Raw genomic sequence first — 19,174 nt, 5'->3', positions numbered from 1 at the left:
GAGTTGGATGGTGTGCGAAGTCTCTGTGAATTGGGGGCAGGGAGTTGGATGGTGTGCGAAGTCTCTGTGTATTGGGGGCTGGGAGTTGGATGGTGTATGGTGTCTTTGTGAATTGGGGGCGGGGAGTTGGATGGTGTATGGAGTCTCTGTGAATTGTGGGGAGGGAGTTGGATGGTGTGCGAAGTCTCTGTGTATTGGGGGCAGGGAGTTGGATGGTGTATGGAGTCTCTGTGTATTGTGGGGAGGGAGTTGGATGGTGTGTGAAGTCTCTGTGTATTGGGGGCAGGGAGTTGGATGGTGTTTGAAGTCTCTGTGTAATGGGGGCAGGGAGCTGGATGGTGTGTGATGTCTCTGTGTAATGGTGGCAGGGAGTTGGATGGTGTATGGAGTCTCTGTGTATTGGGGGCAGGGAGTTGGATGGTGTATGGAGTCTCTGTGAATTGGGGCAGGGAGTTGGATGGTGTATGGAGTCTCTGTGAATTGGGGGCAGGGAGTTGGATGGTGTATGGAGTCTCTGTGAATTGGGGGCAGGGAGTTGGATGGTGTATGGAGTCTCTGTGTATTAGGGGCAGGGAGTTGGATGGTGTATGAAGTCTCTCTGTATTAGCGGCAGGGTGTTGGATGGTGTATGGAGTCTCTGTGTATTGGGGGCAGGGAGTTGGATGGTGTTTGAAGTCTCTGTGTAATGGGGGCAGGGAGCTGGATGGTGTGTGAAGTCTCTGTGTAATGGGGGCAGGGAGTTGGATGGTGTATGGAGTCTCTGTGTATTGGGGGCAGGGAGTTGGATGGTGTATGGAGTCTCTGTGAATTGGGGGCAGGGAGTTGGATGGTGTATGGAGTCTCTGTGAATTGGGGGCAGGGAGTTGGATGGTGTAAGGAGTCTCTGTGTATTGGGGCAGGGAGTTGGATGGTGTATGGAGTCTCTGTGTATTGGGGGCAGGGAGTTGGATGATGTATGGAGTCTCTGTGTATTGGCGGCAGGGAGTTGGATGGTGTATGGAGTCTCTGTGTATTGGGGGCAGGGAGTTGGATGATGTATGGAGTCTCTGTGTATTGGGGGCAGGGAGTTGGATGGTGTATGGAGTCTCTGTGTATTGGGGGCAGGGAGTTGGATGACGTATGGAGTCTCTGTGAATTGTGGGGAGGGAGTTGGATGGTGTATGGAGTCTCTGTGTATTGGAGGCAGGGATTTGGATGATGTATGGAGTCTCTGTGAATTGTGGGGAGGGAGTTGGATGGTGTGTGATGTCTCTGTGTATTGGGGGCAGGGAGTTGGATGGTGTGTGAAGTCTCTGTGAATTGTGGGCAGGGAGTTGGATGGTGTGTGAAGTCTCTGTGAATTGGGGGCAGGGATTTGGATGATGTATGGAGTCTCTGTGAATTGGGGGCAGCGATTTGGATGGTGTATGGAGTCTCTGTGTATTGGGGCAGGGAGTTGGATGGTGTATGGAGTCTCTGTGAATTGGGGGCAGGGAGTTGGATGGTGTATGGAGTCTCTGTGAATTGTGGGCAGGGAGTTGATGGTGTATGGAGTCTCTGTGTATTGGGGCAGGGAGTTGGATGGTTTATGGAGTCTCTGTGAATTGGGGGCAGCGAGTTGGATGGTGTATGGAATCTCTGTGTATTGGGGCAGGGAGTTGGATGGTGTATGGAGTCTCTGTGTATTGGGGCAGGGAGTTGAATGGTGTATGGAGTCTCTGTGAATTGGGGGCAGGGAGTTGGATGGTGTGTGAAGTCTCTGTGAATTGTGGGGAGGGAGTTGGATGGCGTATGGAGTCTCTGTGAATTGTGGGCAGGGAGTTGGATGGTGTATGGAGTCTCTGTGAATTGGGGGCAGGGAGTTGGATGGTGTGTGAAGTCTCTGTGAATTGTGGGGAGGGAGTTGGATGGCGTATGGAGTCTCTGTGAATTGGGGGCAGGGAATTGGATGGTGTATGGAGTCTCTGTGTAATGGGGCAGGGAGTTGGATGGTGTATGGAGTCTCTCTGAATTGTGGGCAGGGAGTTGGATGGTGTATGGAGTCTCAGCGAATTGCGGGGAGGGAGTTGGATGGTGTATGGAGTCTCTGTGTATTGGGGGCAGCGAGTTGGATGGTGTATGGATTCTCTGTGTATTGGTGGCAGGGAGTTGGATGGTGTATGGAGTCTCTGTGTATTGTGTGCAGGGATTTGGATGGTGTATGGAGTCTCTGTGAATTGGGGGCAGGGAGTTGGATGGTGTATGGAGTCTCTCTGTATTGGAGGCAGGGAGTTGGATGGTGTATGGAGTCTCTGTGAATTGGGGGCAGGGAGTTGGATGGCGTATGGATTCTCTGTGTATTCGGGGCAGGGAGTTGGATGGTCAAAAATTCTCACAAATATGCCCTGAATTCAGAAATCTGACTGACAACCAAAAACTCCCATTCCTACTGGGGGAGGAGAGAAGCTGTGTAACACTGGCGGCACACTATGTTACAGCTTGCCATGAACAGAGGGACAACCAGTAAACTAAGACAAGAGTATATATAAACAAGGCGAAAATATATTTATAAACTCAGGGATATACCTGTTTATACACTGTATGAATGGAACCGCGTTTATGTGTTCAACCATAAATGTATTTTGATGCTTTGGCAACATAAGATGTACCTTATCATGCCAATAAAGCGATTTGTATTGTATTGTATTGTATTGTGTGGAGTCTCTGTGTATTGGGGCAGCGAGTTGGATGGTGTATGGAGTCTCTGTGTATTGGGGCAGGGATTTGGATGGTGTATGGAGCCTCTGTGTATTGGGGGCAGGGAGCTGGATGGTGTGCGAAGTCTCTATGTATTGGGGGCAGGGAGTTGGATGGTGTAAGGAGTCTCTGTGTATTTGGCAGGGAGTTGGATGGTGTGTCAAGTCTCTGTGTATTGGGGGCAGGGAGTTGGATGGTGTGTGAAGTCTCTGTGTATTGGAGGCAGGGAGTTGGATGGTGTGTGAAGTCTCTGTGAATTGTGGGGATGGAGTTGGATGGCGTATGGAGTCTCTGTGAATTGTGGGGAGGGAGTTGGATGGTGTATGGAGTCTCTGTGAATTGGGGGGAGGAAGCTGGATGGCGTATGGAGTCTCTGTGTATTGGGGGCAGGGAGTTGGATGGTGTATGGCGTCTCTGTGTATTGGGGGCAGGGAGTTGGATGGTGTCTGGAGTCTCTGTATATTGGGGAGGGAGTTGGATGGTGTATGGAATCTCTGTGAATTGGGGGCAGGGAGTTGGATGGTGTATGGCGTCTCTGTGTATTGGGGGCAGGGAGTTGGATGGTGTATGGCGTCTCTGTGTATTGGGGGCAGGGAGTTGGATGGTGTCTGGAGTCTCTGTGTATTGAGGCAGCGAGTTGGATGGTGTATGGAGTCTCTGTGTATTGGGGCAGGGATTTGGATGGTGTATGGAGTCTCTGCGAATTGGGGGCAGGGAGTTGGATGGTGTGTGAAGTCTCTGTATATAGGGGCAGGGAGTTGGATGGTTTGCAAAGTCTCTGTGTATTGGGGGCAGGGAGTTGGATGGTGTATGGAGTCTCTTTGAATTGGGGGGAGGGAGTTGCATGGTGTATGGAGTCTCTGTGAATTGGGGGCAGGGAGTTGGATGGTGTATGGAGTCTCTGTGAATTGTGGGGAGGGAGTTGGATGGTGTGTGAAGTCTCTGTGTATTGGGGGCAGGGAGTTGGATGCTGTATGGAGTCTCTGTGAATTGTGGGGAGGGAGTTGGATGGTGTGTGAAGTCTCTGTGTATTGGGGCAGGGAGTTGGATGGTGTATGGAGTCTCTGTGTATTGGGGGCAGGGAGTTGGATGGTGTGCGAAGTCTCTGTGTATTGGGGGCAGGGAGTTGGATGGTGTAAGGAATCTCTGTGAATTGGGGGCAGGGAGTTGGATGGTGTATGGTGTCTCTGTGTATTGGGGCAGGGAGTTGGATGGTGTGAGGAGTCTCTGTGAATTGTGCGGAGGGAGTTGGATGGTGTGTGAAGTCTCTGTGTATTGGAGGCAGGGAGTTGGATGGTGTATGGAGTCTCTGTGAATTGGGGGCAGGGAGTTGGATGGTGTGTGAAGTCTCTGTGTATTGGGGCAGGGAGTTGGATGGTTTGCGAAGTCTCTGTGTATTGGGGGCAGGGAGTTGGATGGTGTATGGAGTCTCTTTGAATTGGGGGGAGGGAGTTGCATGGTGTATGGAGTCTCTGTGAATTGGGGGCAGGGAGTTGGATGGTGTATGGAGTCTCTGTGAATTGTGGGGAGGGAGTTGGATGGTGTGTGAAGTCTCTGTGTATTGGGGGCAGGGAGTTGGATGGTGTATGGAGTCTCTGTGAATTGTGGGGAGGGAGTTGGATGGTGTGTGAAGTCTCTGTGTATTGGGGGCAGGGAGTTGGATGGTGTGTGGAGTCTCTGTGTATTGGGGGCAGGGAGTTGGATGGTGTGCGAAGTCTCTGTGTATTGGGGGCAGGGAGTTGGATGGTGTAAGGGGTCTCTGTGAATTGGGGGCAGGGAGTTGGATGGTGTATGGTGTCTCTGTGTATTGGGGCAGGGAGTTGGATGGTGTGAGGAGTCTCTGTGAATTGTGGGGAGGGAGTTGGATGGTGTGTGAAGTCTCTGTGTATTGGAGGCAGGGAGTTGGATGGTGTGTGGAGTCTCTGTGAATTGGGGGCAGGGAGTTGGATGGTGTGTGAAGTCTCTGTGAATTGTGGGAATGAGTTGGATGGCGTATGGAGTCTCTGTGAATTTTGGGCAGGGAGTTGGATGGTGTATGGAGTCTCTGTGAATTGCGGGGAGGGAGTTGGATGCTGTATGGAGTCTCAGCGAATTGGGGGGAGGGAGTTGGATGGTGTATGGAGTTTCTGTGTATTGGGGGCAGCGAGTTGGATGGTGTATGGATTCTCTGTGTATTGGGGGCAGGGAGTTGGATGGTGTATGGAGTCTCTGTGTAATGGGGCACGGAGTTGGATGGTGTATGGAGTCTCTCTGAATTGTGGGCAGGGAGTTGGATGGTGTATGGAGTCTCTGCGAATTGGGGGGAGGGAGTTGGATGGTGTATGGAGTCTCTGTGTATTGGGGGCAGCGAGTTGGATGGTGTATGGATTTTCTGTGTATTGGGGGCAGGGAGTTGGATGGTGTATGGAGTCTCTGTGTATTGTGTGCAGGGATTTGGATGGTGTATGGAGTCTCTGTGTATTGTGTGCAGGGAGTTGGATGGTGTATGGAGTCTCTGTGTATTGGAGGCAGGGAGTTGGATGGTGTATGGATTCTCTGTGTATTGGGGGCAGGGAGTTGGATGGTGTGTGGAGTCTCTGTTTATTGGGGCAGGGAGTTGGATGGTGTGTGAAGTCTCTGTGAATTGGGGGGAGGGAGTTGGATGGTGTGTGAAGTCTCTGTGAATTGGAGGCAGGGAGTTGGATGGTGTATGGAGTCTCTGTGAATCGTGCGCAGGGATTTGGATGGTGTATGGAGTCTCTGTGAATTGGGGGCAGGGAGTTGGATGGCGTATGGAGTCTCTGTGTATTGGGGCAGGGAGTTGGATGGTGTATGGAGTCTCTGTGTATTGGGGCAGGGAGTTGGATGGTGTATGGAGCCTCTGTGTATTGGGGGCAGGGAGTTGGATGGTGTATGGAGTCTCTGTGTGTTGGGGGCAGGGAGTTGGATGGTGTGTGAAGTCTCTGTGTATTGGGGGCAGGGAGTTGGATGGTGTATGGCGTCTCTGTGTATTGGGGGCAGGGAGTTGGATGGTGTATGGAGTCTCTGTGTATTGGGGGCAGGGAGTTGGATGGTGTATGGAGTCTCTGTGTATTAGGGGCAGGGAGTTGGATGGTGTATGAAGTCTCTCTGTATTAGCGGCAGGGTGTTGGATGGTGTATGGAGTCTCTGTGTATTGGGGGCAGGGAGTTGGATGGTGTCTGGAGTCTCTGTGAATTGTGAGCAGGGAGTTGGATGGTGTGTGAAGTCTCTGTGTATTGGGTGCAGGGAGTTGGATGGTGTATGGAGTCTCTGTGTATTGGGGGCAGGGAGTTGGATGGTGTGTGAAGTCTCTGTCAATTGTGGGCAGGGAGTTGGATGGTGTGTGATGTCTCTGTGTATTGGGGGCAGAGAGTTGGATGGTGTATGGAGTCTCTGTGAATTGGGGGGAGGGAGTTGGATGGTGTGTGATGTCTCTGTGTATTGGGGGCAGGGAGTTGGATGGTGTATGGAGTCTCTGTGAATTGGGGGCAGGGAGTTGGATGGTGTATGGAGCCTCTGTGAATTGTGGGGAGGGAGTTGGATGGTGTGCGAAGTCTCTGTATTGGGGCAGGGAGTTGGATGGTGTATGGAGTCTCTGTGAATTGGGGGCAGGAAGTTGGATGGTGTGTGAAGTCTCTGTGTATTGGGGGCAGGGAGTTGGATGGTGTATGGAGCCTCTGTGTATTGGGGGCAGGGAGCTGGATGGTGTGCGAAGTCTCTAAGTATTGGGGGCAGGGAGTTGGATGGTGTAAGGAGTCTCTGTGTATTTGGCAGGGAGTTGGATGGTGTGTAAAGTCTCTGTGTATTGGGGGCAGGGAGTTGGATGGTGTGTCAAGTCTCTGTGTATTGGAGGCAGGGAGTTGGATGGTGTGTGAAGTCTCTGTGAATTGTGGGGAGGGAGTTGGATGGCGTATGGAGTCTCTGTGAATTGTGGGGAGGGAGTTGGATGGTGTATGGAGTCTCTGTGTATTGGGGCAGGGAGTTGGATGGTGTATGGAGTCTCTGTGAATTGGGGGCAGGGAGTTGAATGGCGTATGGAGTCTCTGTGTATTGGGGCAGGGAGTTGGATGGTGTATGGCGTCTCTGTGTATTGGGGGCAGGGAGTTGGATGGTGTCTGGAGTCTCTCTGTATTGGGGCAGGGAGTTGGATGGTATATGGAGTCTCTGTGTATTGTGGACAGGGATTTGGATGGTGTATGGAGTCTCTGTGTATTGGGGCAGGGAGTTGGATGGTGTATGGAGTCTCTGTGTATTGGGGCAGGGATTTGGATGGTGTATGGAGTCTCTGTGAATTGGGGGCAGGGAGTTGGATGGTGTGTGAAGTCTCTGTGAATTGTGCGGGGGGAGTTGGATGGTGTGTGAAGTCTCTGTGAATTGGGGGCAGGGAGTTGGATGGTGTATGGAGTCTCTGTGAATCGTGCGCAGGGATTTGGATGGTGTATGGAGTCTCTGTGAATTGGGGGCAGGGAGTTGGATGGTGTATGGAGTCTCTGTGTATTGGGGCAGGGAGTTGGATGGTGTATGGAGTCTCTGTGTATTGGGGCAGGGAGTTGGATGGTGTTTGGAGTCTGTGTGTATTGGGGGCAGGGAGTTGGATGGTGTGTGAAGTCTCTGTGTATTGGGGCAGGGAGTTGGATGGTGTTTGGAGTCTGTGTGTATTGGGGGCTGGGAGTTGGATGGTGTGTGAAGTCTCTGTGAATTGGGGGCAGGGAGTTGGATGGTGTTTGGAGTCTGTGTGTATTGGGGGCAAGGAGTTGGATAGTGTGCGAAGTCTCTGTTTATTGGGGCAGGGAGTTGGATGGTGTATGAAGTTTCTGTGAATTGTGGGCAGGGAGTTGGATGGTGTATGGAGTCTCTGTGTCTTGGGGGCAGGGAGTTGGATGGTATGTGATGTCTCTGTGTATTGGGGGCAGGGACCTTTCTGGATAACATATACACTCACAATAAAGAAGGCGTAAACCGGGCAGTTAGTAAACTAAACAATATTTTTGATAATTTGGCAACAAATGCAAACTTGAAAGCTCGCAAGAACAAACCCAAAACAAAAAACTATGAAAAATGGTTTGACCGAGATTGCCATAACATGAGGAAAAAACTTAGAAAAATATCAAACCAAAAACACAGACATCCAGAAAACGAGGAACTACGCCTTACTTATTGTCAGACACTAACACAATACAGAAACACACTCAGAACCAAAAAAGAGCAATATATTAAGAATACACTCAGCTCCATGGAGGAATCCATTGATTCCAATTGTTTCTGGGAAAACTTGAAAACACTGCACAAAAAACAACAGGACGATTTGGCCATTCAAAATGGGGACACATGGGTAAACCACTTTGAAAAATTATACCAGAAAAACACACTAAGACCAGAGCAACACCAAATATGCAAAAAACTGGAAAAGCTAGAAATGGCCATAAAAGATAACCAAAACCCGCTGGACGCCATAATAACAGAAAAAGAACTTCTTGAAAAACTCAAGGACCTGCGACCAGGAAAAGCCTGCGGGACAGACGGCATACTAAACGAGATGATTAAACACACAGACAACAAAATGAAACTGGCTATCCTAAAACTCTTCAACTTGGTTCTGAGTGTCGGTTATTTCCCTGATATCTGGAACAAAGGACTCATAACGCCCATATACAAAAGTGGGGACAAAATCGACCCAAACAACTATCGAGGCATCTGTGTAAACAGTAACCTGGGGAAGGTATTCTGTAGCATCATAAACAAAAGACTTATAAACTTCCTTGAGGAGCACAATGTCTTGAGTAAAAGCCAAATTGGATTCCTGCCAAACTATAGAACATCCGATCATATCTTCACCCTACAGACCCTAATTGACAAACACGTTCACCATAACAAAAGCAAAATCTACGCATGCTTTGTAGATTTCCAGAAGGCTTTCGACTCCATCTGGCATGACGGTTTATTCCTGAAACTTATCGAAAGTGGGGTAGGAGGGAAAACATATGATGTAATTAAATCAATGTATACAAACAACAAATGTGCAGTTAAAATTGGAGACAAAGAAACAAAATACTTCCCACAGGGGCGGGGCGTGACGCAGGGCTCGCCAATCTCACCAACACTCTTTAATATTTACATAAATGGATTGGCAAAACTACTTGAACAATCTACAGCACCCGGCCTCACCCTATATGAATCCAAGGTTAAATTCCTCCTCTATGCAGACGACCTGGTTCTGCTGTCACCTACTAAAGAGGGGCTACAGCAAAACCTGGACCTGCTGGAGTCGTACTGCCAGACTTGGGCCCTGACAATAAATCCCCAAAAAACCAAAGTCCTTGTGTTCCAGCAAAGATCCAAACATCAGGGACCCAAAATAAATTTCACAGTAGGAACAACCAAAATTGAACAAACCACTAACTACACATACTTGGGCTTAAAAATCAGTTCTACGGGAAACTTCAAACTGGCTGTGAATGAACTGAAAGAGAAAGCAAGAAGGGCTTTCTATGCCATCAAAAAATCAATCCAAATAGAAATCCCAATTAGCATTTGGCTCAAAATTTTCAAATCAGTAATTGAACCAATTGCACTCTATGGCAGTGAGGTATGGGGACCGCTAACTCAACAAGAATTTGCAAAATGGGACAAACACCCAATTGAGATCCTACATGCAGAATTCTGTAAAAGTATCCTCCGGACTCAAAGGAAAACAGTAAACAATGCATGCAGGGCGGAACTAGGCCAATATCCATTAATAATCACTATCCAAAAAAGAGCCACCAAATTTTGGAATCACCTACAAATGAGCAATCCCCAATGCTATCACTACGACGCCCTGAAATGCCAAGAGCTGACCATAAAGAAGAATACCCTCAGTCAACTAGTCCTGGGTCTCAGTGAAGTAACTACTAACAATACTAACAATAACCAGCCCCAGGACAGTGACAGGGTAACACAAAGAATTCGACCCAACACAATCGTCGCTAAGCAAAAGGAAAAATATCTGACATATTGGGCAGAAACAACAAAAACCCAAAGCAAACTCAATTGCTACTTGGCCCTAAACAGACAATACAACATAGCTGATTACCTGACCATGGTAAAGGATAACAAACTGAGAAGAACCTTGACAAGGTACAGACTTAGCGAACATAGCCGAGCGATCGAAAAAGGCAGACACAGGCAGACCAGGCTGCCAAGAGAGGACAGGATATGCTCTCACTGCAGTCAGGGAGTGGTGGAGACAGAGATGCACTTCCTCACAGCTTGCGGAAAATATCAGGGCATCAAGGAGAATTTCTACCAAAAATTCTCACAAATATGCCCTGATTTCAGAAATCTGAATGACAACCAAAAACTCCCATTCCTACTGGGAGAGGAGAGAAGCTGTATAACACTGGCGGCGCACTATGTTACAGCTTGCCATGAACAGAGGGACAACCAGTAAACAAAGAAAAAAAAATATATATAAACAATGCGAATGTATATTTATACACTCAGGGATATACCTGTTTATACACTGTATGAATAGAACTGCGTTTATGTGCTAAACCATAAATGTATTTTGATGCTTTGGCAACATAAGATGTAACTTATCATGCCAATAAAGCGATTTAAATTGAAATTGAAATTGAAATTGAGTTGGATGGTGTATGGAGTCTCTGTGAATAGGGGGGAGGGAGTTGGATGGTGTGCGAAGTCTGTGTATTGGGGCCGGGATTTGGATGGTGTATGGAGTCTCTGTGAATTGGGGGCAGGGAGTTGGATGCCGTGCAAAATCTCTGTGAATTGGGGGCGGGGAGTTGGATGGTGTATGGAGTCTCTGTGAATTGTGGGGAGGGAGTTGGATGGTGTGCGAAGTCTCTGTGTATTGGGGCAGGGAGTTGGATGGTGTATGGAGTCTCTGTGAATTGTGGGGAGGGAGTTGGATGGTGTGTAAAGTCTCTGTGTATTGGGGGCAGGGAGTTGGATGGTGTGTGAAGTCTCTGTGAATTGTGGGGAGGTAGTTGGATGGTGTATGGAGTCTCTGTGTATTGGGGGCAGGGAGTTGGATGGTGTATGGAGTCTCTGTGTATTGGGGCAGGGAGTTGGTTGGTGTGTGAAGTCTCTGTGAATTGGGGGCAGGGAGTTGGATGGTGTATGGAGTCTCTGTGTATTGGGGGCAGGGAGTTGGATGGTGTATGGAGTCTCTGTGTATTGGGGGCAGGGAGTTGGATGGTGTATCGTGTCTCAGTGTATTGTGGGCAGGGAGTTGGATGGTGTGTGAAGTCTCTGTGAACTGGGGGCAGGGAGATGGATGGTGTGTGAAGTCTGTGTATTGTGGGCAGGGAGTTGGATGGTGTATGGAGTCTCTGTGTATTGGGGGCAGGGAGTTGGATGGTGTGTGAAGTCTCTGTGAATTGTGGGCAGGGAGTTGGATGGTGTGTGAAGTCTCTGTGTATTGTGGGCAGGGAGTTGGATGGTGTAAGGAGTCTCTGTGTATTGGGGCAGGGAATTGGATGGTGTATGGAGTCTCTGTGAATTGGGGGCAGGGAGTTGGATGGTGTATGGAGTCTCTGTGAATTGTGGGGAGGGAGTTGGATGGTGTGTGAATTCTCTGTGTATTGTGGGCAGGGAGTTGGATGGTGTGTGAAGTCTCTGTGTATTGGGGGCAGGGAGTTGAATGGTGTATGGAGTCTCTGTGAATTGGGGGCAGGGAGTTGGATGGTGTATGGAGTCTCTGTGAATTGGGGGCAGGAAGTTGGATGGTGTATGGAGTCTCTGTGAATTGTGGGGAGGGAGTTGGATGGTGTGTGAAGTCTCTGTGTATTGGGGGCAGGGAGTTGAATGGTGTATGGAGTCTCTGTGAATTGGGGGCAGGGAGTTGGATGGTGTATGGAGTCTCTGTGAATTGGGGGCAGGGAGTTGGATGGTGTATGCAGTCTCTGTGAATTGTGGGGAGGGAGTTGGATGGTGTGTGAAGTCTCTGTGTATTGGGGGCAGGGAGTTGGATGGTGTGTGAAGTCTCTGTGAATTGTGGGGAGGGAGTTGGATGGTGTGTGAAGTCTCTGTGTATTGGGGGCAGGGAGTTGGATGGTGTATGGAGCCTCTGTGAATTGGGGGCAGGGAATTGGATGGTGTGTGAAGTCTCTGTGTATTGGGGCAGGGAGTTGGATGGTGTATGGAGCCTCTGTGTATTGGGACAGGGAGTTGGATGGTGTATGGATTCTCTGTGTATTGGGACAGGGAGTTGGATGGTGTATGGAGCCTCTGTGAATTGGGGGCAGGGAATTGGATGGTGTGTGAAGTCTCTGTGTATTGGGGGCAGGGAGTTGGATGGTGTATGGAGTCTCTGTGAATTGGGGGCAGCGAGTTGGATGGTGTATGGAGTCTCTGTGAATTGGGGGCAGCGAGTTGGATGGTGTATGGAGTCTCTGTTTATTGGGGCAGGGATTTGGATGGTGTATGGAGTCTCTGTGAATTGTGGGCAGGGAGTTGGATGGTGTATGGAGTCTCTGTGTATTGAGGGCAGGGAGTTGGATGGTGTATGGAGTCTCTGCGTATTGGGGGCAGGGGGTTGGATGGTGTATGGAGTCTCTGTGTAATGGGGCAGGGAGTTGGTTGGTGTATGGAGTCTCTGTGAATTGTGGGCAGGGAGTTGGATGGTGTATGGAGTCTCTGTGAATTGGGGGCAGGGAGTTGGATGGTGTATGGAGTGTCTGTGTAATGGGGCAGGGGGTTGGTTGGTGTATGGAGTCTCTGTGAATTGTGGGCAGGGAGTTGGATGGTGTATGGAGTCTCTGTGAATTGTGGGCAGGGAGTTGATGGTGTATGGAGTCTCTGTGTAATCGGGCAGGGAGTTGGATGGTGTATGGAGTTTTTGTGAATTGTGGGCAGGGATTTGGATGGTGTATGGAGTCTCTATGAATTGGGGGCAGGGAAATGGATGGTGTATGGAGTCTCTGTGAATCGTGGGCAGGGATTTGGCTGGTGTATGGAGTCTGTGTGAATTGGGGGCAGGGAGTTGGATGGTGTATGGAGTCTCTGTGTATTGGGGGCAGGGAGTTGGATGGTGTGTGAAGTCTCTGTGAATTGGGGGCAGGGAGTTGGATGGTGTATGGAGTCTCTGTGTATTGGGGGCAGGGAGTTGGATGGTGTGCGAAGTCTCCTTGTATTGGGTGCAGGGAGTTGGATGGTGTGTGAAGTCTCTGTGAATTGCGGGGAGGGAGTTGGATGGTGTATGGAGTCTCTGTGTATTGGGGGCAGGGAGTTGGATGGTGTATGGAGTCTCTGTGTATTGGGGGCAGGGAGTTGGATGGTGTATCGTGTCTCAGTGTATTGTGGGCAGGGAGTTGGATGGTGTGTGAAGTCTCTGTGTATTGTGGGCAGGGAGTTGGATGGTGTAAGGAGTCTCTGTGTATTGGGGCAGGGAATTGGATGGTGTATGGAGTCTCTGTGAATTGGGGGCAGGGAGTTGGATGGTGTATGGAGTCTCTGTGAATTGTGGGGAGGGAGTTGGATGCTGTGTGAATTCTCTGTGTATTGTGGGCAGGGAGTTGGATGGTGTGTGAAGTCTCTGTGTATTGGGGGCAGGGAGTTGAATGGTGTATGGAGTCTCTGGGAATTGGGGGCAGGGAGTTGGATGGTGTATGGAGTCTCTGTGAATTGGGGGCAGGAAGTTGGATGGTGTATGGAGTCTCTGTGAATTGTGGGGAGGGAGTTGGATGGTGTGTGAAGTCTCTGTGTATTGGGGGCAGGGAGTTGAATGGTGTATGGAGTCTCTGTGAATTGGGGGCAGGGAGTTGGATGGTGTATGGAGTCTCTGTGAATTGGGGGCAGGGAGTTGGATGGTGTATGCAGTCTCTGTGAATTGTGGGGAGGGAGTTGGATGGTGTGTGAAGTCTCTGTGTATTGGGGGCAGGGAGTTGGATGGTGTGTGAAGTCTCTGTGAATTGTGGGGAGGGAGTTGGATGGTGTGTGAAGTCTCTGTGTATTGGGGGCAGGGAGTTGGATGGTGTATGGAGCCTCTGTGAATTGGGGGCAGGGAATTGGATGGTGTGTGAAGTCTCTGTGTATTGGGGCAGGGAGTTGGATGGTGTATGGAGCCTCTGTGTATTGGGACAGGGAGTTGGATGGTGTATGGATTCTCTGTGTATTGGGACAGGGAGTTGGATGGTGTATGGAGCCTCTGTGAATTGGGGGCAGGGAATTGGATGGTGTGTGAAGTCTCTGTGTATTGGGGGCAGGGAGTTGGATGGTGTATGGAGTCTCTGTGAATTGGGGGCAGTGAGTTGGATGGTGTATGGAGTCTCTGTGAATTGGGGGCAGCGAGTTGGATGGTGTATGGAGTCTCTGTTTATTGGGGCAGGGATTTGGATGGTGTATGGAGTCTCTGTGAATTGTGGGCAGGGAGTTGGATGGTGTATGGAGTCTCTGTGTATTGAGGGCAGGGAGTTGGATGGTGTATGGAGTCTCTGCGTATTGGGGGCAGGGGGTTGGATGGTGTATGGAGTCTCTGTGTAATGGGGCAGGGAGTTGGTTGGTGTATGGAGTCTCTGTGAATTGTGGGCAGGGAGTTGGATGGTGTATGGAGTCTCTGTGAATTGGGGGCAGGGAGTTGGATGGTGTATGGAGTGTCTGTGTAATGGGGCAGGGGGTTGGTTGGTGTATGGAGTCTCTGTGAATTGTGGGCAGGGAGTTGGATGGTGTATGGAGTCTCTGTGAATTGTGGGCAGGGAGTTGATGGTGTATGGAGTCTCTGTGTAATCGGGCAGGGAGTTGGATGGTGTATGGAGTTTTTGTGAATTGTGGGCAGGGATTTGGATGGTGTATGGAGTCTCTATGAATTGGGGGCAGGGAAATGGATGGTGTATGGAGTCTCTGTGAATCGTGGGCAGGGATTTGGCTGGTGTATGGAGTCTCTGTGAATTGGGGGCAGGGAGTTGGATGGTGTATGGAGTCTCTGTGTATTGGGGGCAGGGAGTTGGATGGTGTGTGAAGTCTCTGTGAATTGGGGGCAGGGAGTTGGATGGTGTATGGAGTCTCTGTGTATTGGGGGCAGGGAGTTGGATGGTGTGCGAAGTCTCCTTGTATTGGGTGCAGGGAGTTGGATGGTGTGTGAAGTCTCTGTGAATTGCGGGGAGGGAGTTGGATGGTGTATGGAGTCTCTGTGTATTGGGGGCAGGGAGTTGGATGGTGTGTGAAGTCTCTGTGTATTGGGGGCAGGGAGTTGGATGGTGTATGGAGTCTCTGTGTATTGTGGGCAGGGAGTTGGATGGTGTATGGAGTCTCTGTGAATTGGGGGCAGGGAGTTGGATGGTGTATGGAGTCTCTGTGTATTGGGGGCAGGGAGTTGGATGGTGTGCGAAGTCTCTTTTTATTGGGGGCAGGGAGTTGGATGGTGGGTGAAGTCTCTGTGTATTGGGGGCAGGGAGTTGGATGGTGTGTGAAGTCTCTGTGAATTGGGAGCAGGGAGTTGGATGGTGTATGGAGTCTCTGTGAATTGGGGGCAGGGAGTTGGATGGTGTATGGAGTCTGTGTGTATTGGGGGCAGGGAGTTGGATGGTGTATGGAGTCTCTGTGAATTGGGGTCAGGGAGTTGGATGGTGTATGGAGTCTCTGTGTTTTGGGGGCAGGGAGTTGGATGGTGTATGGAGTCTCTGTGTATTGGGGGCAGGGAGTTGGATGGTGTATGGAGTCTCTGTGTATTGGGGGCAGGGAGTTGGATGGTGTATGGAGTATCTGTGAATTGGGGGCAGGGAGTTGGATGGTGTATGGAGTCTCTGTGTATTGGGGGCAGGGAGTTGGATGGTGTATGGAGTCTCTGTGAATTGGGGGCAGGGAGTTGGATGGTGTATGGAGTATCTGTGAATTGGGGGCAGGGAGTTGGATGGTGTATGGAGTCTCTGTGTATTGGGGGCAGGGAGTTGGATGGTGTATGGAGTCTCTGTGAATTGGGGGCAGGGAGTTGGATGGTATGCAGTCCTTTTGCTGTGTTTTTGTGTTTACATCATTCTGTAGAATTATCTCATAGCTGTAATTAATTGCAAAGCAGGTTAATGCAAATGCTTTTAATTTTAGCTGTGGCCCAGTTGGCAGCACTCTCGCCTCTGAGTCAGAAGGTTGTTGGTTCAAGTTCCCCTCCAGAGACTTGAACACAAAAATCTAGTGCAGTACTGAGTGAGTGCTGCATTATTGGAGGTGCCGTCTTTCGGATGAAATGATAAATTGAGGCCCCGTCTGCTCTCTCAGGTGGACGTAAAAGGTCCCATGGCACTGTTTTGAAGAAGAGCAGGGGAGTTATACCCGGCGTCCTGGCCAATATTTATCACTCAATCAACTTCACTATAAAAAACAGATTATCTGGTCATTATTACATTACTATTTGTGTGGGAGCTTTCTATGCACAAATTGGCTGCTGCGTTTCCAACATTACAACAGTGACTACACTTCAAAAGTACTTAATTGGCTGTAAATCTCTTTGGGATGTCCTGAGGTTGTGAAAGATGCTATATAAATCTTTCTTTTTCTATAAATAAAATCCATTTCGTTTTAGATGTCGCATTTTGTTACAAATTCAAAACAATTCAAACAAATATTACGTATAAAAAATAAGCGGAAGAGGGACAGTCACTCCTGCCGATTTTCTGACCTTGGAGAGGAGCCAAAGATTTACAAGGAGCAGTCAATATAAATAGAAACAGTGATCCTGTAATTGACCCCAGGATGTGCCTATTTACTGCACTTAGACCTTGATTGTAGCAGCAGAATAATACATTGTGTGTTGCATAGTGTAATGTCTCTGTCCTTATAAAACAACAACCACTTGAATTTATATAGCACCTTTAATGTAGTAAAACATCCCAAGGTATTACACAGGAGCAATTATCTAATAAAAGTTGGCACCGAGACACATAAGGAGAGATTAGGACAGGTGATCAAAAGCTTGGTGAAAGAAATAGGTTTTAAGGAGCGTCTTAAAGGAGAAGAGAGAAGTAGAATGGCAGAGAGGTTTATGGAGGCACTTCCAGAGCTTAGGGCCTCGGCAGCTGAAAGCACGGCCGCCAATGGTGGAGTGAAGAAAATTGGGGATGCTCAATTGGCCAGAATTGGAGGAGAGCAGAGATCTCAGAGGGTTATATGGCTGGACAAGGTTACAGTAAAATGGAGGGGTGAGACCATGGAGAGATTTAAACACAAGGATGAGAATTTTAAAATCGAGTTGTTGTGGGACCAGGAGCCAAATTAGGTTAGCAAGCACAGGGATGATGGGTGAATGGGCTTGGTGCAAGTTAGGATAAAGGCAACAGGTGGCTGTGAATAGGGTTTCAGATGAAAAGATAGATTAAGGGAGGATAGGAGGGCTGTGAACTCAGAGGAAAGAGGGCATGATGAGTTGAGATGGAGAGTGAAATCACTATGGATGAGAAGTTGCTTGGTGCAGAGGCTAAAGGAGGAAAGCAGTGAAAATATGTTGGTGAGAAACTTGGGGGGAAAAATTCGGTGGCACCCCTTTGGGGCGCTAACGTCGCCCTAGAAAGTTAGTGCCATTGTGCCGTAAATTCAGTAGTAGCACCCCAAGCAAGAGGCAGGGCATTACTGGAAGTGCTCCCCCTCCTTCTTGGGGCGCTACCAGTGAATTTCGCGGTGCTATGTGCAACAGTGGCACGCGCGTCGACATATAGCGCCGCATCATTGCAGACCTCCAACCCCTGATTAAAGGGGAGGGGCCTAGCGCTGCACGCACCAGGGCCCTGCTGGACCACCGAGGAGCAGGGTGCCGGGAACACAGTCCGGCACACAAGAAGTTGAGTGCCTGGCTGAGCAATCGTGGCCGGTGTAAAGTCTGTGGGTTGTTTAGTTAATTAATACACAGACTCCAAGAGTAACTTAAAACAGGACTTTACTATTCGAAGGTCGGGGCGAATCTGCCCAATAACTCCTGGCACAACACTTATATACTGGTGTGGTCACCGTCGGTATTACCGTATACAGAAGCCAAACAAAGTAGTGCCACACCTAAAATAGTTCTCTTAAAGGTGAACGGTTACATAAAATAGTTCTCTTAAAGGTAGACGGGTACATACACTACAGCCGGCACCCTGAAGAACAAAGGGGAAGGGGGCAGGTGCTGGCAGTCGGCGAAAGAAAAATAGCCGCCCGACACCTGCCCTTTAAGTAGCACCGCCGCGGTTGCAAAACCGCCAACCTGACCCTGTTGGACGATACCCACCAGCTAAGTTTCCAACATGCCCATGATGTTGCAAACATTTACAATAAGCCCATTGACAGTTGATCATTTGACACTGCGAACAATGACAAGAGATCGGCTAGTAATTTCAAATGAAAATAATTAAATACTTAAAATGTAAAACTGCTTTCCATATCATTTGTAATTCTGGAATTACATTTTTTTTTAAAACCCTGTATTAGCAAAATTATACAAGTTTGGTGTCAACTCCTCCCCCATCACCTGAAGGTCCAAGTCATTCTGGGGTTTGGTCCCGCAGGTGCTGCTCACCCTCTGCTCCTGTCCATGTGGATATGCTACACACCCAAGAACCTAAGCAATGAACATCATTAACTATTAACTGGGAGGGGCATCCCAGCTGGGCCCAGTCCTGTCCTCACCCAATGTTCATAACCCACACGTGTACATTTTAGCAGGAGTTGGCAATCAGTGACAGGCTCCTTGGCTGTTGTTTTCCTCCTCAGTCTAAGAAGGAAAGAAAGACCTACATTTATATAGCGCCTTTCACAACCTCCGGATGTCCCAAACTGCTTTATAGCCAATGAAGTACTTTTAACGTATTGTCACCAATGTTCCCCCTAAGGTGCACGGCCACATGGCCGCGCAGAATCGCGAGGTCCCATGCAGGCCGCTCACCAGATGCTGCCACTGGAAGAGATACCAGGCAGCAAATTTGAAGGGCCCACACAAGAAAACATTGATTGTCACTGTTGTAATGTGGGAAACGCAGCAGCCAATTTGCGCACAGCAAGCTCCCACAAACAGCAATGTGATAATGGCCAAGTAATCTGTTTTAGTGATGTTGATTGAGGGGTAAATATTGTCCAGCACACAGGGAGAATTCCCCTGCTCTTCTTCGAAATAGAGCCAGGGGATCTTTTACATTCTCCTGAGAGAGCAGATGGGGCCTCGGTTTAATGTCTCATCAGAAAGATGGATACAGGGAACAACTCTAGAGCCTTCACTGTTGCCCGGGACTAGCTACACTATTGAGCTACTCGTGATTCAGTTTTTATTTAATTCTAAGCAGCACACCATCTCCCGTTCTTTCTCTCAAAACTCTCTTAATTTGTTTTCATTTTTCATCAAGCTTTTCATTCCAGAGACACACGACTGCACTCGCAGAGACTGAATTTCCTCCGCTTTATATCACTGGAAAATATTTATCCAAATCCTTCAATCCCATTCAATGACCTGTAGAACCCCAGTTTCTGCATCTAAATGGAATGATTGAAACTAACGCAATCT

General features: G+C 49.0%; 1 pseudogene; it reads right to left on the bottom strand.

The window, feature by feature from the left end:
* The window catches only part of LOC147124929 (sodium- and chloride-dependent neutral and basic amino acid transporter B(0+)-like), a 214,305-nt pseudogene that overhangs the window by 97,128 nt on the left and 98,003 nt on the right, over positions 1-19,174 (bottom strand).

Source organism: Somniosus microcephalus, chromosome 1, assembly GCF_052327205.1.
Source record: "Somniosus microcephalus isolate GS21.2 chromosome 1, FLI_Smic_1.0, whole genome shotgun sequence".
Lineage (NCBI taxonomy): Eukaryota > Metazoa > Chordata > Chondrichthyes > Squaliformes > Somniosidae > Somniosus > Somniosus microcephalus.
Note: the sequence above shows the minus strand (reverse complement) of the source record. Positions and strands in the feature narration are given on the sequence as shown.